General features: G+C 38.6%; 1 protein-coding gene across 1 annotated transcript in view; it reads right to left on the bottom strand.

Annotated features, from left to right (window-relative positions):
* The window catches only part of NDFIP2 (Nedd4 family interacting protein 2), a 49372-nt gene that overhangs the window by 32409 nt on the left and 743 nt on the right, over nucleotides 1-16220 (bottom strand). The window lies entirely within an intron of this gene.

The raw sequence follows: 16220 nt of genomic DNA, 5'->3' as shown, positions 1-16220 counted from the left end.
GTATAACCATTTAGAATAGTTAAGGCTAAAGAAAATAAAACCACTTCAAAATAACCTAATATATTTAGGGATAAAGCAAGCAAGTAAGAAGACAAAACACTCAATTCTAAAAAGGTTGAGCAGGTCAGAAAAACAGCCTGAGAGCTATAAATGTTATGGTTCTAAATTAAGTACAGTCATTCACAAGAAACATCTAGTATTGCAATGGATATAGCTAAAATAAAACCATTTTTAAATAAAACTGTCATTTGATTAGCAGTGAGACAAAAACCAGAACATTTCTGGCATACTTTTACACTAACGGCTGGTACACACACCCTCATTTAGGATGTGTGTAGTTCTGACTACCCCGCCACAACAAGCCGGTCTATGAGCAGAGGAGGAAGTAAAGCCTAGGTTAATGGATTTCTGTTTGTTACCTCCATTCTTCTTCTCCTTTTGCCCTTCACTTCAATCACTGCAACTTCTTTTCCCTACCAAGCCATAGTATGTGCTGTCACTATCCTGAAGACACACAAAGGTCCACAGCAGCTCATTGGTCGAAGAGCATATTAATGCTCAAAACCCACTTTGACATTACCAAGGGAATTAATTTTGTGTATTCTACATGCTTTCTTAAAAGATACCTTTCTCCAAATTATCTGTAATTTAATAACAGTTACAAATGGAGGAGGTAACATGAGGATAGGAGAAGAACACGCACATGAGACTTCTTGCCTTCAAAGACCAAGTTAACAAGTCATTGAACTGTTACAGCAACTGCAATTAGGAAACAGAAAAATTCCATCCTAAGGGCTCCATACAAAAGAGTCCCATTATGCCCTTTAGTGCATTCAAAAGGTCTTTATTTTGTAGGACTTATATTCAGAGACCAAACATTTCTATTTATCCTGTCTTCTACTATACAGACCTTTTGGAAATTCTGAAAGGCATCAAGGTTATCCTAATGCAGCAACTTAAAGAAAAATTGTAAGACTCCTTACAGAATACCCCATCACAAAGATCACAAGAAGTGGATTAAGCAGCTTGAGTGTTTACAGCTAGAATAAAAAACAGAAGTTGTTCCATGAACAGAAACCAGCTTTTGTTAGCTCTCATTCAAGTGTCTTGTCTCCCAGTCTCTCCTCAAGGCAGCACCCCTCCAGGGACTCCACTGGGGTAAAAACCAAACCAAAACAATATAAACCCACAGCTACAGCAGAACTTGCCCCAGCAAGCTGGAAATTTTGCCTATGCCAGCAGGGTAAACAGCGGTGGTTATATCATTTTGTCTTGCAGCAACTCTGCCTCGTCTTCACAGGGCACTCATTCTCCTCTATGGAGTCACCAGTTTGCTTGAAACCAGTAGGAATCCAACTACCTTTGAGCCTCCCCCTCCCCGTTTAATTTTGGCTTAGACTGGCTGGTAAATTTAGAAGTTATTTTTGGAGACAGGGGAAGAAGAGGCCTGACACCCTGCATAGGTTTCATTGCCATAGAAACCAAGCTAAAAAACATTCAGAAGGGAACAGAAAACGTCTGTTTCAAGGCATTACTTATGCTATGTACTTACAGGCTACCTGGAACAGCATTTAACATTAACAGTATAAAAATCGTATCTAAGGATTAGGTTTTTTTCCCCAATAGTAAATTAAAAAAGTGGCCAAAATAATCTGAAGGACTAAGGAGAACTTGCAGTTCATCATCCTAGCCCCCTCCCAAGCCCCCAGTGAACCTGTATATTGTAGTAAGCAATACAGCTGCTTTTGCCAAGATTATGGTCAAAACGATTGCCAGGACCTGTTAAACTACAGACAACTGTAAATTAGTACCTTTCCCTGCCTCCCACCCTTGCATCTTAAAAGCAGGACGCAAAGACATTATTTTTTTCTTTCACATCTTGGTCTGTACGCAGGTTATCTGACTGATTACATGGAGTTTTACAATTTAAAAAGGGAATATTTTGTTATTAGACATATCACTCTGTCCAGGTGAACTTCCAGTCCAGCTGAAACCAGGACACACTCTTAAACTGTTTATACAAGTATTTCAATCCCTGTTTTTGCAGCCCTTGAACTACAGTACATTACAGGCTCAAAAGTCACGAGGCTTATATTCTAAAGATGTATCTATGTTAGGACACTTAAAATTCAAAGTTCAGTCAAGGAGCAATGACTCTTCTGCTACCAATGACTCAAAATCTCATGGTAACTACTAACGAGTGTACAGTACAGGAAAAAAACATTAGTTTCCTTCATATGACTTTTACCATATACGTTCTTCAGTTTCTTTCCAAGAAAAGCTCTGTAAAACAATGATTCACTATTTCATTTCAGAAGAAGTTAAAATATGTGTCAAACCTTTCAGCACCAAAATATTGTGGAAAATACAGCTACCTTTATTTTATAACTTCTTTTTTTCTTTTTAATAAATAATTTATTCTTAAAAGTATTGCATCTCCTCCTGTAATTTATTTCATTAAGTCTTTTATCTTATTTGTGTAATTATTTCCAAAGTAATCAGATGCAGTGCAGTGCCTGCAATCAGCTGACAGCCTACAAAAAACATGAACCACAAGAAAGTGCTTAGTACAGAAGCCTTTACTGGGGGGACTGATGCAGATGCTTTTACTCCTTAGGCTTTTCAAAATAAAAGCTTAAACCGGGAGAAAGATCTCATTCTCTGCTTAACACTTTTCATTTACCTGCAGATGGTAATTTTGTCTGACCTACAAAAGTTCGTTTGCCTGGATAAACAGTTTGCTTCATTTCTGATGAACTGACTCAAGAGTGGCAATATAGGCAAGTCACTAAAATTTGCCAAGTTTTAAAAAAAAAAAATCAGGAAAAAGGATGTAAGATGGTTTATGCCACCCGTACCATACATACACAAGATTAGAACGATGTTTTCTGATAAAGTGCATTAAAGCAGCACACTGTAGCTTTAGTCATACTCAGTGTAACATACAAACAGCAGTCACTATTTGTGTTACCTGATTTTATGCACGTTTTAAAAGCTGCTGCTTTCCTGTTTCATAAAATGATTTACAGAAATCAGTACATTCTAAAATTATTGCAACGTAACTTCAACAGCACATCGCAAGCATTTTAAAAGACCTTCTTTATAAACATACACTATTTTCATGCTATTTATATAATTTCTTTAGTGTAGCATAAAATTATGCAAAGATACTGCCACACGGGGGAAAAAAAAAAACAACCAACCAACCAACTAGCCAGCTTTTTTTTCCTGTTTCCTTTTATATCTTTACTACTAGCTCATCTTGACAAAGCATGACTTTTAGGTAAGCTTTTGCGTAAGTTTTAGTAGTGATGGTTCTGCCTGGGGCACCACAGAGCTTCACAGCGTTCTCAATAGCAACGGTAAATTACAAGCACTTTTAACACGTCCTCCTTTTTAGCCTTTCGTATGATATTACGTTTTTGAAGAAGCTTGGCTCCTCCAGTTTTGACCTCACATTGACCAGTTCATGGGTTCTTTCAAACTCCATTAAAACAAATACAATGCACAGAAGCTCCATAACACTGGATCTAATATTCTGCTTTAAGTAAAAGCGTGGAAACAACCAAGTATATCAAGCAAGTTCAACCTTCATATGCAAACCAGTCAATTGGTACGCTTACTCCACAAAAAAACAACACTTAACAACAGAGGTTCACCATCTTCACTTTGTAGAAGTTAACATTTTGGTCTTCTAGAGTCAGTTTTTCAGACTATGCGAAAAGGTCAACCCAAACCATCCACTTTACTGCAGCTCTTAGTGCTGGAGGGAAGGACATGAAAGACTCATCTCAAGATTGCCTGTGCAGTGCACAAAAAGTATTCCAACATTTCTGCATTAGATTCATGACATCTTCCATACTGGTACACAGGTATTTATTCCACAGAAACTCTACTGTAGTAAATATGAGAGGTGTAACCCAACAGTAGGTTAAAAAGAAAACTGCTATCATCTTCATTAAGCTTTCAGGAAGCTTCCCACCTCTCTATTACACCTGATATTTTCATTTGCTGAAAAATTCAAAGGTCTTTTACACCTGCCTACTGTTAATGATTTGTAAATCTGTACTAAAGTGTTCCCTACAAACGAGGCTTGAGATCGAGGCTTGAAAGCAGAATTCTCTATTTACATAAAAATAATTTCACTTGAACAAATACAGGCTGTGTATTAAATGCTTGATTTGTAACATCATTTTGCATTTTTTCAGCTTTAGTAGTCTAAAAATAGGTTTATTAATCTGTAAATAGCAAAATACTAGCCTTGGGATTTTCAAGGGGAAAAACAAAAGGAAATCTTGAAACAAAGTTTAATTCTGAACCAGTTACAAAAATACTTCATGTTGGAGACAGATTTGACCTCTCTTTACCAATCTCTATTGTTTCTGAATGACACCTAATAGTCTCAACAGCTCACGCTATTGACTATTACTTTTTTATTTTTAGAAAAACCCATAAAACCTATACCATTAACCCATAAATGCCATTCAAGTGCTAAGATCAATCAGCCCTAATTTAGGTCACTGGTAGCCACTGAACAATCAAAACTAAAACCAATAATCTGTAATTACACTTAGATAAGAATTTTAAGAGTGGAAGAGATAAATAAATCCTTCTGCAAAATAAATATTTTAATTTCCTTGTTTATCAGGAAAAAAAAACATATCCACAACAGCCTTTGAAAGAAATATTTCACAATTTTGCAAAATTCTTGAGAAAAAAAAACAAAAAACCCAACAAACCACATTGTATTCTAACTTAGTAGCTTTGTCCTCAGTATCAGTTTTATACTCTACCAATAAGGTAGTTTACAACAACCTCATGACTTTTTCTTCAGATTCCTGTTGTAACACCAACCTGCCACAAACCCATGCAGACCAGCTAGTAGGAAGGCAGCACCAAACACTCTCCTGAAACACGGTCCTGGCCACAGCCACGACACTCCAGAGAAACACTATCCTCTAGAGATCGGGGAGCCTTCAGACTAATAAATGCTCTACTAAGGTACTAAGCAATTAAGCTTGTAAGGCACTTCAGTACATTCCAGTAAAACACAAGAGTCCAGCAACTTTCGGCTACTTTTTGCTTTTATCTATTCAAAACTAAGTGATCAAATTTGACCAAGATTCCCGACTGCACAGAACAGACCCACATCGTTTTTTTTCCCACCACCCCATCACTTGGCAAGCATCAACTATCACATACCCAGATCTAGCAATAGCCCTTCATGACAGTGGAGTGGTGGGTTTTTTTCTTGATGCATCTCTGCAGCAAGTTTTCAACAGTAGTCAGTATGTTAGAAGGTCAAAGGTGTAAAATCTGCACTAGAAGCAGGAAAGCAGAACAGAAGTCCATTGCTGCCATTCCACAGCTGTGCAGAAATACCAAGTGTGTCTGCTAAATAAGGATTAGGTACCATGGAAACCAACAACCTCTGGAGGCAAACTTCTACCGAAAAGAATCCAAAAAGAGTTATACTGAATGTTGTTGAAAAATATGTTGCAACAGAATGGCTCTTCTGCCAAAGTGAGACTCCTCATGTAAAAATAAAGTGATCAATAGCAAGTGAAAGTGTTTACATGCACTTCACTTAAGTGATACTTAAATCATTTTAGTCAGTTCTCTTTAACCCGGGATCTTTAACCTATTGGCTTTTTCAAGGTTGTTTTTTTTTCTTTAAAAGCAGCTTATAAGCATGTCAGAAAAAAAAGCCAAACCACAACAATTGTGATCAGGACTTTATGAAGGAAAAAAAAATTTATATATATATAATGTGTGTGTGCGCGTAGATAGATATATATAGGTACATATACCTCCTTCTCCATCCCAATGGCTACTTTACATAGAACATTTTACTTGCTCTTTCATTTTTTGTGGATTAGAATCCAGATTTAAACAATTAATTACACCTTTAGCAGCACAACATACACATTTGCATTCACTCTCCATGGCCTCTAAGACATCTATTCCTTCCTACACCGCACATTGGCAGCAAAAGTAGAGATATTAGTAAAGAACAGTAACATACCATGTGTCAATATGAGAACTCTTTTAGAAAAGCAAATATTCTGGGACTAACGCTACTAGAAGTGTAGTGTTATCCTTTAAAATACATCCATTTCTCTTGACTTTTTTTTAGGTTTCTTTTCTACTAAAGAATTATTCAGAAATAATTCTGAATACTTGAATTTCAGTATGATCCAAGCAGATATATGTTTCATATTTATTGTAAAATTATAAATTGGGCATAGTTTCCAAGAGTTTTTCCTATTGCATCGTTATAGGAATTGATAATGACATTTGTCAACAAAAACCTGGTGTCTCTAATACTAACAAAGACTATGCCTGGGACCAACATTTTTCAAATCTTCAAGCGTGACTATAAAAAATATTTCTAGGAAAAAAGTTGGTAAAAGCTTACTCTAAAGCTTGTACACAATGAGATATTGCAACTCTGATCTCTAGAATATAGAGGTTACTAAAAAGATTACCATGTACCCTTCTGTTTGTCAAATGGTAACTCAAGAACAGCTTGAGGAACTGGTTGAAATTCTATTAAAAAAGTACAAAGTGAGGCTCTCCTCCTTGAATGCTTTTTAGTCAGAAGTAAGAGACCCATTAATAAAACAGAAGTATGTTACTGAGACCAGTGGTCAGTCTAAGGAAGTGTTCCATCTCCAACACAATTGTCACCGCTGATGGACAGCACACGAGCCCTAGTCACTTACTGGCCATCCGTTTTCCTCAGGCTTCCCCGACATTCACAGCCACTGTATTATGGCTGGTAAAGTGTACGTCTCTGCCTATTCCATTTGCATCTGTTATGGATTTGATGTGCATGAATTTGTGTTCCTGAATCTGCCAGTACTATCTGCCTCGATGATCTTGTGTATTAACAAACTGCATATGCTCACTTCAGCTTGTGTAGTTTCTTTTCCGTGACTTAAATCAAACTTCAGTGAGCACTCTCCAGTTTTAATATTGCACAGTTTGGTGAATAACAGCTCCACAACTGCTTTATTCACTGCCTTGGTGACTTTGTAAGCGTTGATCACTTCCAACTCCCACCACCCATTTCAGACACCACTTCTAAGAAGCCTGCTTCCCTTTACCTTCTGCAGCTCCTCTAGGCTCCTCTTGTGAGAGACCAGAGCTGCATACAGCACCCAACACGTGGGCAGGTCCCAGGTTTCATACAATGATGCTTCCTGCTCATTCTCACGATCTTCCCTGACGATGGACAATGCTTCATCAGGATTTGCTGGCAGCTGCCACTAGCTGACAGCTTCAGTAAACCGTCAGTGACAGCTCCAAGAACTGCAAGTCAAAAGGTCATGTCCTTACTTACCAGCAGCTTTACAGAATCACTACAGAAAGCAGATCCCGGTCACCCTGAAGTTGCACAGCACATACAAAACCATAGAAGTAGAGGGAATAGCAAAGCCTGTAAAATTAGGAAATGGACAGGGCTGTCACCAAGAGTAAACTCAATATTCAACAGTTAGTGCCAGCTTCTATTTTAGCCTACATTCATCTGGGCTGAAGAATTCAATGTTGATTGAAAAAAGCCGAACATTTCTCTAAATATATTATATGTATGTTTTACTTAAAGGCCCAAGTACAGCGGGAAGGCTCACACACAAAGCTTCCTAATGAAGACAATGCAGGAGGATGCTAAAAATGGCAAATTCATTTTACAAAGGGAAAGATAATGAAAAAGAGGAGTTTCTTCCTGCAGAAGTATCATGGAAACTGAACTGCAGAAGCAGCTTACAGTTTCACCTTAAGTCTCCGATTTGAGAAAAGCAGCAAAAAAAGGACTTGAGTTTGTGTCTCCTATATCACGTGTAAGTAAGTGTCCTTGAAAATTCTGCAAGGAAACTCTGAAGAAAAACTTCAAATGTCTCAACTTTATTGACAACACAGAAGTTTTATCGCTTGTGTACTTGAATAAAACTAGCCAAGAGCAACAGTTGCCTACTCAACAGTACAGAGTAGCCCAAAATGAAATCATTAATTAAATAAAATATAAAACAGAGGATATTATTAATAACAGCAAACTCTCTATTCTTATTAGTGGGTCAATCATGCCTGACTTTTTCAGCATAACTCATTTTCTTAGTAACTGGAAATGGAGTACTCTAGCTCCTCTATTTACAGAGGTAATACAGACAGAAATTTCAACAGCTTAAGAAACCCCCACACGTACACACCACCAGCTGAACACACTTATTGTACATTGCATGCAGAAGAACACGCTCTGCTAAAAAGATTCTCATTTTGATTTGTGGCCTTTCTCTTCCATCCGTTATGGGATTCATGGCTCTAATAAGGTTTAGTAGCAAAGACAAACACAACTCACACAACAGAAATGAACGTTAAAGGCCCTTTCTTTAAAGAATGCATGTTTATGTCTCAACAGGTAGTACTGAGTTTTTTTAACCCTACTGTTAAGGAGTGCCGACTAAGCATTTTAAAGCAAGCCTACAAAACATATGGCCCAGAGGACAATTCTCTGAACCGTTCAGTTGCTAGACGGATGATGCATACATCTGGAAGCAGGCACTTTCCAGCAGGTTTTTTGATTATAAGGCAGATAAACAAAACCAAAACAAAAGTAGCAGCAGTCCAGGAAGCTCACCTCTTTGGAAAAGAGCAGAAGATTACCAAACTAGTGCTACCTCTAGACCATAGGGAGTATTTAAAAAAAAAAAAAAAAAAAAGTAGCAGACATTTAGGTATGCGAGAAAGCTACATGGGCCACACTCTCATCATCACTGTGGCCCAGCACAGCAGGGCTTTAGTGGCCTGCTCCTTTGTTCAAATTATGTACTCTCATTCTAGAATTTGGAACAGGTTCTTAAGAGTAAACAACTTGTGCAAGTCTTTTTCCTAATCATTTATTCTATGCATTTGATGCAAATCAACTTTGTGACCACAACTCTGGAGTTTCAATTAAGAGTCTTAATGCTTTAGTACACTCCTTAAAAATACTTCTAAGTGCTGTTTTCCCTTAAATTCCAAAACAAGACAATTGATTCCAAGTACCAAGATCAAAATGGACAATTGGCCTCAGTATCACCCAGGACTCTTATCCCAATTGTCTCATGCTTTACCAAAGGCATTACTCACTCCTCAAAGATGACAACTGTTAACTACACTAACCATTACCAAAGCAATGCTTAAACATGAGCTTGTGCTACTTTAAAAAAAAAAGAAAAGAAATAACTTATTTTCTGCAATAAGGAGATAACTGATACTGTAAGCATCCTCTTGTCAATAACCTTTCCTCAAGGCTGCTCTACATAACCTTTCCAGATTAATCAGGAAAAAGCAAAAAAACACATTCAATAATTCAAGCTACATATACATCCTTACCAAGGGCACAATTCTGACCTCTCCTACAACAATAATCAGTCAACATTAATAGGATTACTGTCAAAAGGTAAAATACTGTTCAAAGCTAAAACAGACAAACTATGTTTGTGAATATGTTAAGTTACCATACAATACTTGGAAACCAAAATTTTTCTTCAGTTTTTTTATTGGAAAGCCACGTTTTACAAGGAAGATGACCAATTTCTGCCAAGCACCGTGAACGGTAACTCAAGAAAGAGAAAAATGGGATTACAAACAGAAATGAAGTAATATACAGGTTATTGACCAGATTTTGTTGTGTCTACACCACTCCAAGTTTGGAGACTTGTTTTCTAAATCATTCTGTCCATTCCAAACACAGCTGGAGGAGGCACAGCCAGGGATGGGATTGGAGGGGGTGACTCAATATCTAATGTTTTGGCTATAGAGTGATTGAGGATTAAATTAGGCTGTATCAGTTTTAGGTTAATCTTAGCCTACAATAATGGAAACAATGCTTAAGTGGAATAAAAGAGTTAAATGTTAAAATGGAAATATATTTTCCACTTTCGCTGTAAATCTCAAAGCCGTAAGGCACCCGCATCCTGACACGTGCTGTGTGAGCCCTGTCTGTGCAAGTCTGAAACGACTTCAGCACAAAACAGAAGAAATTAGTCATTTTCATTAAAAACACAGCTGGCAAAGGGGGTGCCCATTTTACTAAAATCAGCTAGCTGTGACAGTACTTGTCCAGGAAGTGGGACACCTAAGCCTGAGGCAGCTCAAACCCACAGTCTTGGCTGTGCAGTAGCTCAGTTTCAGTAGGAAGAGCTGGCAGTGCCTCTCCGACCTAACAAGTTGCCAATTTTTTTTTTCACTCTTTTTTTACTCATAATGTCTCAGGATTACTTTTCTTCTCCGTTTGAAAATGGCTTGCGTAATGTGGGTGTACAGATATATGCCCATTTGTTTATTCCCCTTTCCAAAGTAGCTGACCCACCTGAAGTCTAGAAGATCTGAGGCTATGAAACTCAATAGAACATTCAAATCTATGACTGAAACTGAGCACTGAGGTGTCACAAAGTTAGGCGTGATGACATTACCCATTGCCACATCTTCCCTGTTTTGTCAACACTGTCACTGGGAAGAAAGTTTCAAAATAAGCCTGGAACTAGCCATTTGTCAAAAGTACCTCATATCCTCATGTAGAAGACTGCTACTAACATTTTGTATTAATGTAGCACTTGATTTCCCAGATTAACCTGATGTGGTTTCTATCACATTTTTCAGACACGAACAAGCTGAGAGAGTGCATAGAGTTTCTCTTTTTTGAGGTAGCATGAAAAGAACATCTAGCCTGGCCACATCACAGCTGACTTCTGATAAGAACCCTGCTATTTGAAGGCATGTTATTCCTGTTACTGAACATCCACCTTTTTTAATAGGATTACAAGACTTACTAGACGTGGCATGTATGCGTGCCACAGCCTGAAGCTGTCCTTTACATGACATGACTTAGTGTCACTGCACAGATCGCGTACATCCTTCTTTTGGCTTTGTGCATCTTTCAAGAACCTAAAGATCCCACAGCTTCACAGGACAGGCTCAGCCACACCAACAGCCACCAGAAAGGACAGCCCTCTTCCTACCCTGCCCTCCTGCACTACCCTCGTGCAGACTCAACCTTACATTTTGGCCTACCAAGTTCTTTGGAGAAAAACCCGAGTGGAGCAAATCAGTTACATTTCGCTGGTTTTTACTATGCATTTTATTTGTTCAGCACGGTAAAACTGGTGCCTTATATAACTAAACCAATTTGTGTGCGAACTACCTTATGTCCCTCTATGCCCACGCCAAAAAGAAAGGAAACTGCCCACATGCCACAACCTGTGCCCACATAAAGAACCAGAAAGCTACTGTAATCGCTGTACCAGTGAGCCAGTGTTTATTCCTGTGACCCAGTTTCAGACCTGGGTATTACATCTGTGACCCTTCAAAAGAGAGCCAAAAACCAGACAGTGATGGCAATACACAAAGTTAAACCACCCTGCTTTAAATTTACAGAAGGGAATAGGCAGAAAGGATCATACCTGTCCAGTACCTCATGACCTTGACTTAGACGAAACATACAAAGAGACTTGAGGTTTATTTCCTTGTTCATATAAAACATGACAGTATTTAGAAATTAATGAAAAACTGAAAGAAAAATGTAAAATGCATTAACTGCATCACTACTGTACCTGCAAACATACCTCAACGTTTCTAATTTTTCTTCTTCATTTGTAGCAAGATTCTTCATAATAAATAGGAAGTGTTTATAAAAATATTAAAGCTATTCTTTCAAGACAAAACCCACTGTGTTTAATAGACAAATCTGTCACATGTAAAAATGTTACAGAAACAAATTAAAAATTTAAAATGTTTATTATTAAATTCCCAAAAACAATTAAAATGCAAGGATAGCCCATTGTTTGAAAGCATCATTTACCTCATTTCCAAAGATCCTCATTTGCCCTTCTAAACTATTATAAGGTCTCTGCTAGGTGTTTCATGTGCAAAAAGCCAGTGCACTGAAAAAATTTATCTTCAGTGATTAAAAGGTTCATATCACTAAAAACATCAGTGCAATTCTCACAAGCAAGCAACAGTAACGCTTATCACTTCATGCATCTTTACTCAGTATTTTTCAGTATTATAAACATAGTCCCCTAGATGCAGTATTTTATCTTCCAGTTACGATATCACCACCAGACCTGTGGAAAGCAACAGGAATTCCACAACTTAAGCTAGCTCTATCCGTTCAGTAACACCAATTACGTAAGAGTACTCCTAAGACAATAAATACTATAGAAAATATGCTAGATATAAGCCAGGGGTCTTGTATCAAGGGTTTAGAATAAACAATATCTGCGTTTTCATTTGCCAATCACTATTAGGCTCAGTCCCCTGAAAAGAAGGAGGAAGAGATTTTTCTTTGTGCACATTTCCTGTGTAGGTTGACTTTCATGTGTCTGAGACCTACAAAGACAACTTGACTTTGATTAAGGTTTTTAAGCAGATAACACCGTGACAGTAAAGAGTCAATAACAATGGAGTTGAGATACAGAAAATTAAGGCTTATCTGAGGTAATTGTAAAACTATTCACAACACTTAGCATTATGCAGGCAAATGGACTGGAATAAAGCGTTTACAGTAGCAATTTTCAGCTCTTAACCCTGTTTCTACAAAGCACACACAACTTACATTTGTACACCTTTAAAAATCACAATTTCTTTATCCCCGTACAGAGCTGTACAACAGCAGGCTGCCGTCTCAGAGTCTTGCATCACACATGACTTACAAACCCCACCAAGCCCCGGTGCTACAGTGGCAATGGCAAGTTCGGTGACAGCTAAACTGACATCAGTGTGGACTGCCGCCTTTGGCTCCATCTGTCCCAGTTTGCTACCTACCCATTTTACCACTTACCTCCGACCACCCCATAAGTCAAAGACTGATGACTACCTGACCCCATATTGATAACCCAAAGCTTTAATCAAAAAAGACTGGGGGAGAGTGGCATTGATTGTCATTCTTAAGCAGCTCAGTATGTAAGTCCTGCAGCCTTCAATGGGATTTTTGTGCCTAAATCACTCATATGCACGTGAATTCTTCCCTCATGACTCAGTTAGCTGGAAAAATCACATTTCACGGAGGAAAAAAAAAAAGGCAATCTCGAGCTTTAATACTTAGTTGCTCACCCAGTTTTATGCACTGCAGAAAAAGGCTGCATTTCTTTTTCTTTGTTTCAGTATAGATTCACAAAGCATCATTCAAATCACTTTTTCTGCAGATAAGCTGGACTAGGAGCAGACATTTCAGACAAGATAGTAATGCATAAGTTAAGGTCAGATGACAAAGAGCTAGAAGGTAAAAAGAATCAGAATGATCACTGAAGAATTTTTATTATATTTTCCTGAAGTTGATGCCTCAGTCCCCTTACCTAACAACAAGCAGAACAAGGGAAGAAAAAGAAAAAAATACAACAATAAGGAAACGACACAACTGAACTGACTATACCTGTAATGAATGTAAAATTTAAGACACATTTACCAACAGGATTGCAGCATGCAAGTGACTAAGGAAAAAAAAGGGAAGTAAAGCTAAACAACAAAGGTTGGCTAATTTACTTCTGATGTCATATTCCTGCAGGGAAGCATGACAAATTCTTACCCATCAATTAGTTGTCTTTTTGTCCTATGAAGAGAGGACAAAAAAGGAGGGGCAGAAAGCAATACAAATCACACATGCCTGAGGCAGATAGTTACGTAATGCTGATGTACCCTGCTCTTTGCTCATAACACTCACTTTGCTGCAATTCCAAGTACCAGCCTTTTAACAGTTGCCTGGTTTGAACGTTTTTAAACTGCTTTTTAAATAAAATGCAGATGCACAAGAAAGAATAAGGTGCAGAACGAAGCTTTAGTGCTATTTCTGACAGAGATAAAAAACAAGAGAAGCTGAGGGTTAGCTTTATGATCAGACGTTTTCTGTTTCATAAGAAGTCATAAAACTGGCGTGTTGTGCTAAAGCTCAAAACTAAATTGCCAGCCATTCTTGAAGTCTTTTAGTTTCACTTACTTGAAGAAACCACAAATAAAAAGAGGCAGCAGTGAGATAGCTCCTTCAAATTCAGTGAAGCGCTACTGTCACTGCCAGGAACAGAAATGCAAGTCAGTAATTCCTTCGATAATAATGTACGCCTATAATTCTTTTTATTTAGAAGAGAACTTGCCCTGAACAGAGCAAAACGGATCAGTCAGAAGTAAAGGCAGAACGGGTACAACTGAAAAAAAGTTTTTACTATTATTCAGAATGGGTCAGATTTCGTAAGCTTAGCACTAGGGAGTGGGACGTTTGCAAAACTAATGTGATATTAGCCACGTTAATGCGTATTTCTCTTCTGTATTTTGTGCTTAAGAATTAGGACACAACCATAAATCTGCAATAATCTATTGCTTAGCACCTATCACAGCCATTATGTAAGCAAATACATCATAACACTTAAGATCACATGCTTGAATAATCAGGTGCTAATTAAGTATATCTGCAATTGCCTTGTTCCTTTCCATTCTCTGACCCAACACAGCAAGTAAATAACACTACAAAAATCTCAATGTCTAGCAGTCAGATATAACAGAGAGAAGATAAAACAATACGCTTTTTCCTATGGGACAGTAATCAGTAAGGTCATATTTTAAACTCCAGAGTACATCAGAGATTAAGATGGCACTTCCATTGTGACTTACAACAGATTCAATGGAACTTAATGTGCTGTAATTGCAAAGGCTTCAGAGAACACTTCCGTAACAAAATTCAGTGACACAAATCGATCACAATGTTTAATATACACAGGGAACTGAAGAGGCCAACTCCTGCTGTCGAATATTAAGATTAGCCCTTTTGGAAGGCCGCACCAAAGAGCGTTTACCCAAAGCTGGGCACCAGCATCATTGCTGAAAGTTCCTAATCAAATTTAACATAAAAATATTACAAAGACAAATTATTTCTTCATTCCGTCTTACCGTGGTTTTTTTCCTACTCCTTTGAGTAATGGAATTAAGTTTTCCCTTATATTTGTCTGAAGTTTAATAGCATATACTGCTAATACCTTTTAAAACATACCCAGGTTACTTCAGGCCTCAGGAAGATAGTGTTTGTAGGCTCTTAAGAAAACGCTCTGCCAGCATTTTCATTCTCCTTTGCAAAAAAGAAGGAATGCCTTTAGGACTTCTGCCAATTCCAAGTTATGGTAGCGTGGCACAGGAAAAGAAGCCTGCTAGAAAGCACTTGGTGACGAACTAGCATGCTAAAGGCATACGTCACTCCTGAAAAGTCGCAGGGTGCCAGGTGTGTTCGTCAGCTACATGACAACCCCAGTATACAATCGTCCAAAAGCATACGGAAATTTCCCAAGCTGCAAGACTAACAAAACAAATATTCCAAACCTATTACAAAGGTTTTCTTATTACTTTTTTTTAAGATTATAACCTAAGAACAATTTTAATATAAGTATCAGTATATAGCTCTACATGTGCACAGAAGTAATACTTCCATGGACATTGTTTTCACTGCTCAAGCTGTAAAACACAAACAGTAAGAGAAACAATACAGGATTTAGCTGTAAGACTGTAGCAGAAATTTGAATTACAGACAGTAGCAAAGATTTCAGACTCTCATAGTATACCCTTACGTACATAGCAAAGTTGCGAAGTACAAGGAACTGAAGGATGAAATTGAAACTTTTGAGGAGACCGACTGCACCTAAGTCATTTTTGCGACCAATAATCAGGAAAGCTCATCTATTTGGACACTACGCTGAAGACCACAAGGTTAACATAACTGATGCTGAACTAACAACTGCGAGAAACAAGCGGTACCCATCGATTTGGGCAGGAGGAAAATCTCTGCATCCGAAATGATTATTCCTGTAGTGAAGTTCAGGAAGGAAAGAAGGGGCATTGAAACCGGACTCGACGAGCTGCAAAGCACCGAGGACTGTTCTTCAAGGAGACAGCGTGTGCTCGGGCGCGTTCGTGCCTCTGCGTACAGGCACAGGGAGGCTTACTGAAGGTCAGCCTCCTGCGTTTACAGCCCCCCGCGCCTAATCTTCAGTAAGGCCGTGTGTACACAGGCGCGCCCCGGCTTAAAGACGACAGCACGCACACGCCCGCCGCCCGGCAGCCGCGAGCGACTCGGAGCATCACGGTTTTAGGGCAGAAACGCCGCTCCGCTCCCCGGCGCGGACCATCCAGCCACGGCTGACCCTGCCCCTTCCGCAGCCCCGCAGCCAGGCGGCCGCTCAGCCCCGTCCCGCTGCCACCGC

The sequence above is a fragment of the Haliaeetus leucocephalus genome, unplaced genomic scaffold, assembly GCF_000737465.1.
Source record: "Haliaeetus leucocephalus isolate CR32 unplaced genomic scaffold, Haliaeetus_leucocephalus-4.0 Scaffold61, whole genome shotgun sequence".
Lineage (NCBI taxonomy): Eukaryota > Metazoa > Chordata > Aves > Accipitriformes > Accipitridae > Haliaeetus > Haliaeetus leucocephalus.
The sequence above is the reverse complement of the archived record's forward strand: the minus strand, read 5'-3'. Positions and strand labels throughout refer to the sequence as shown.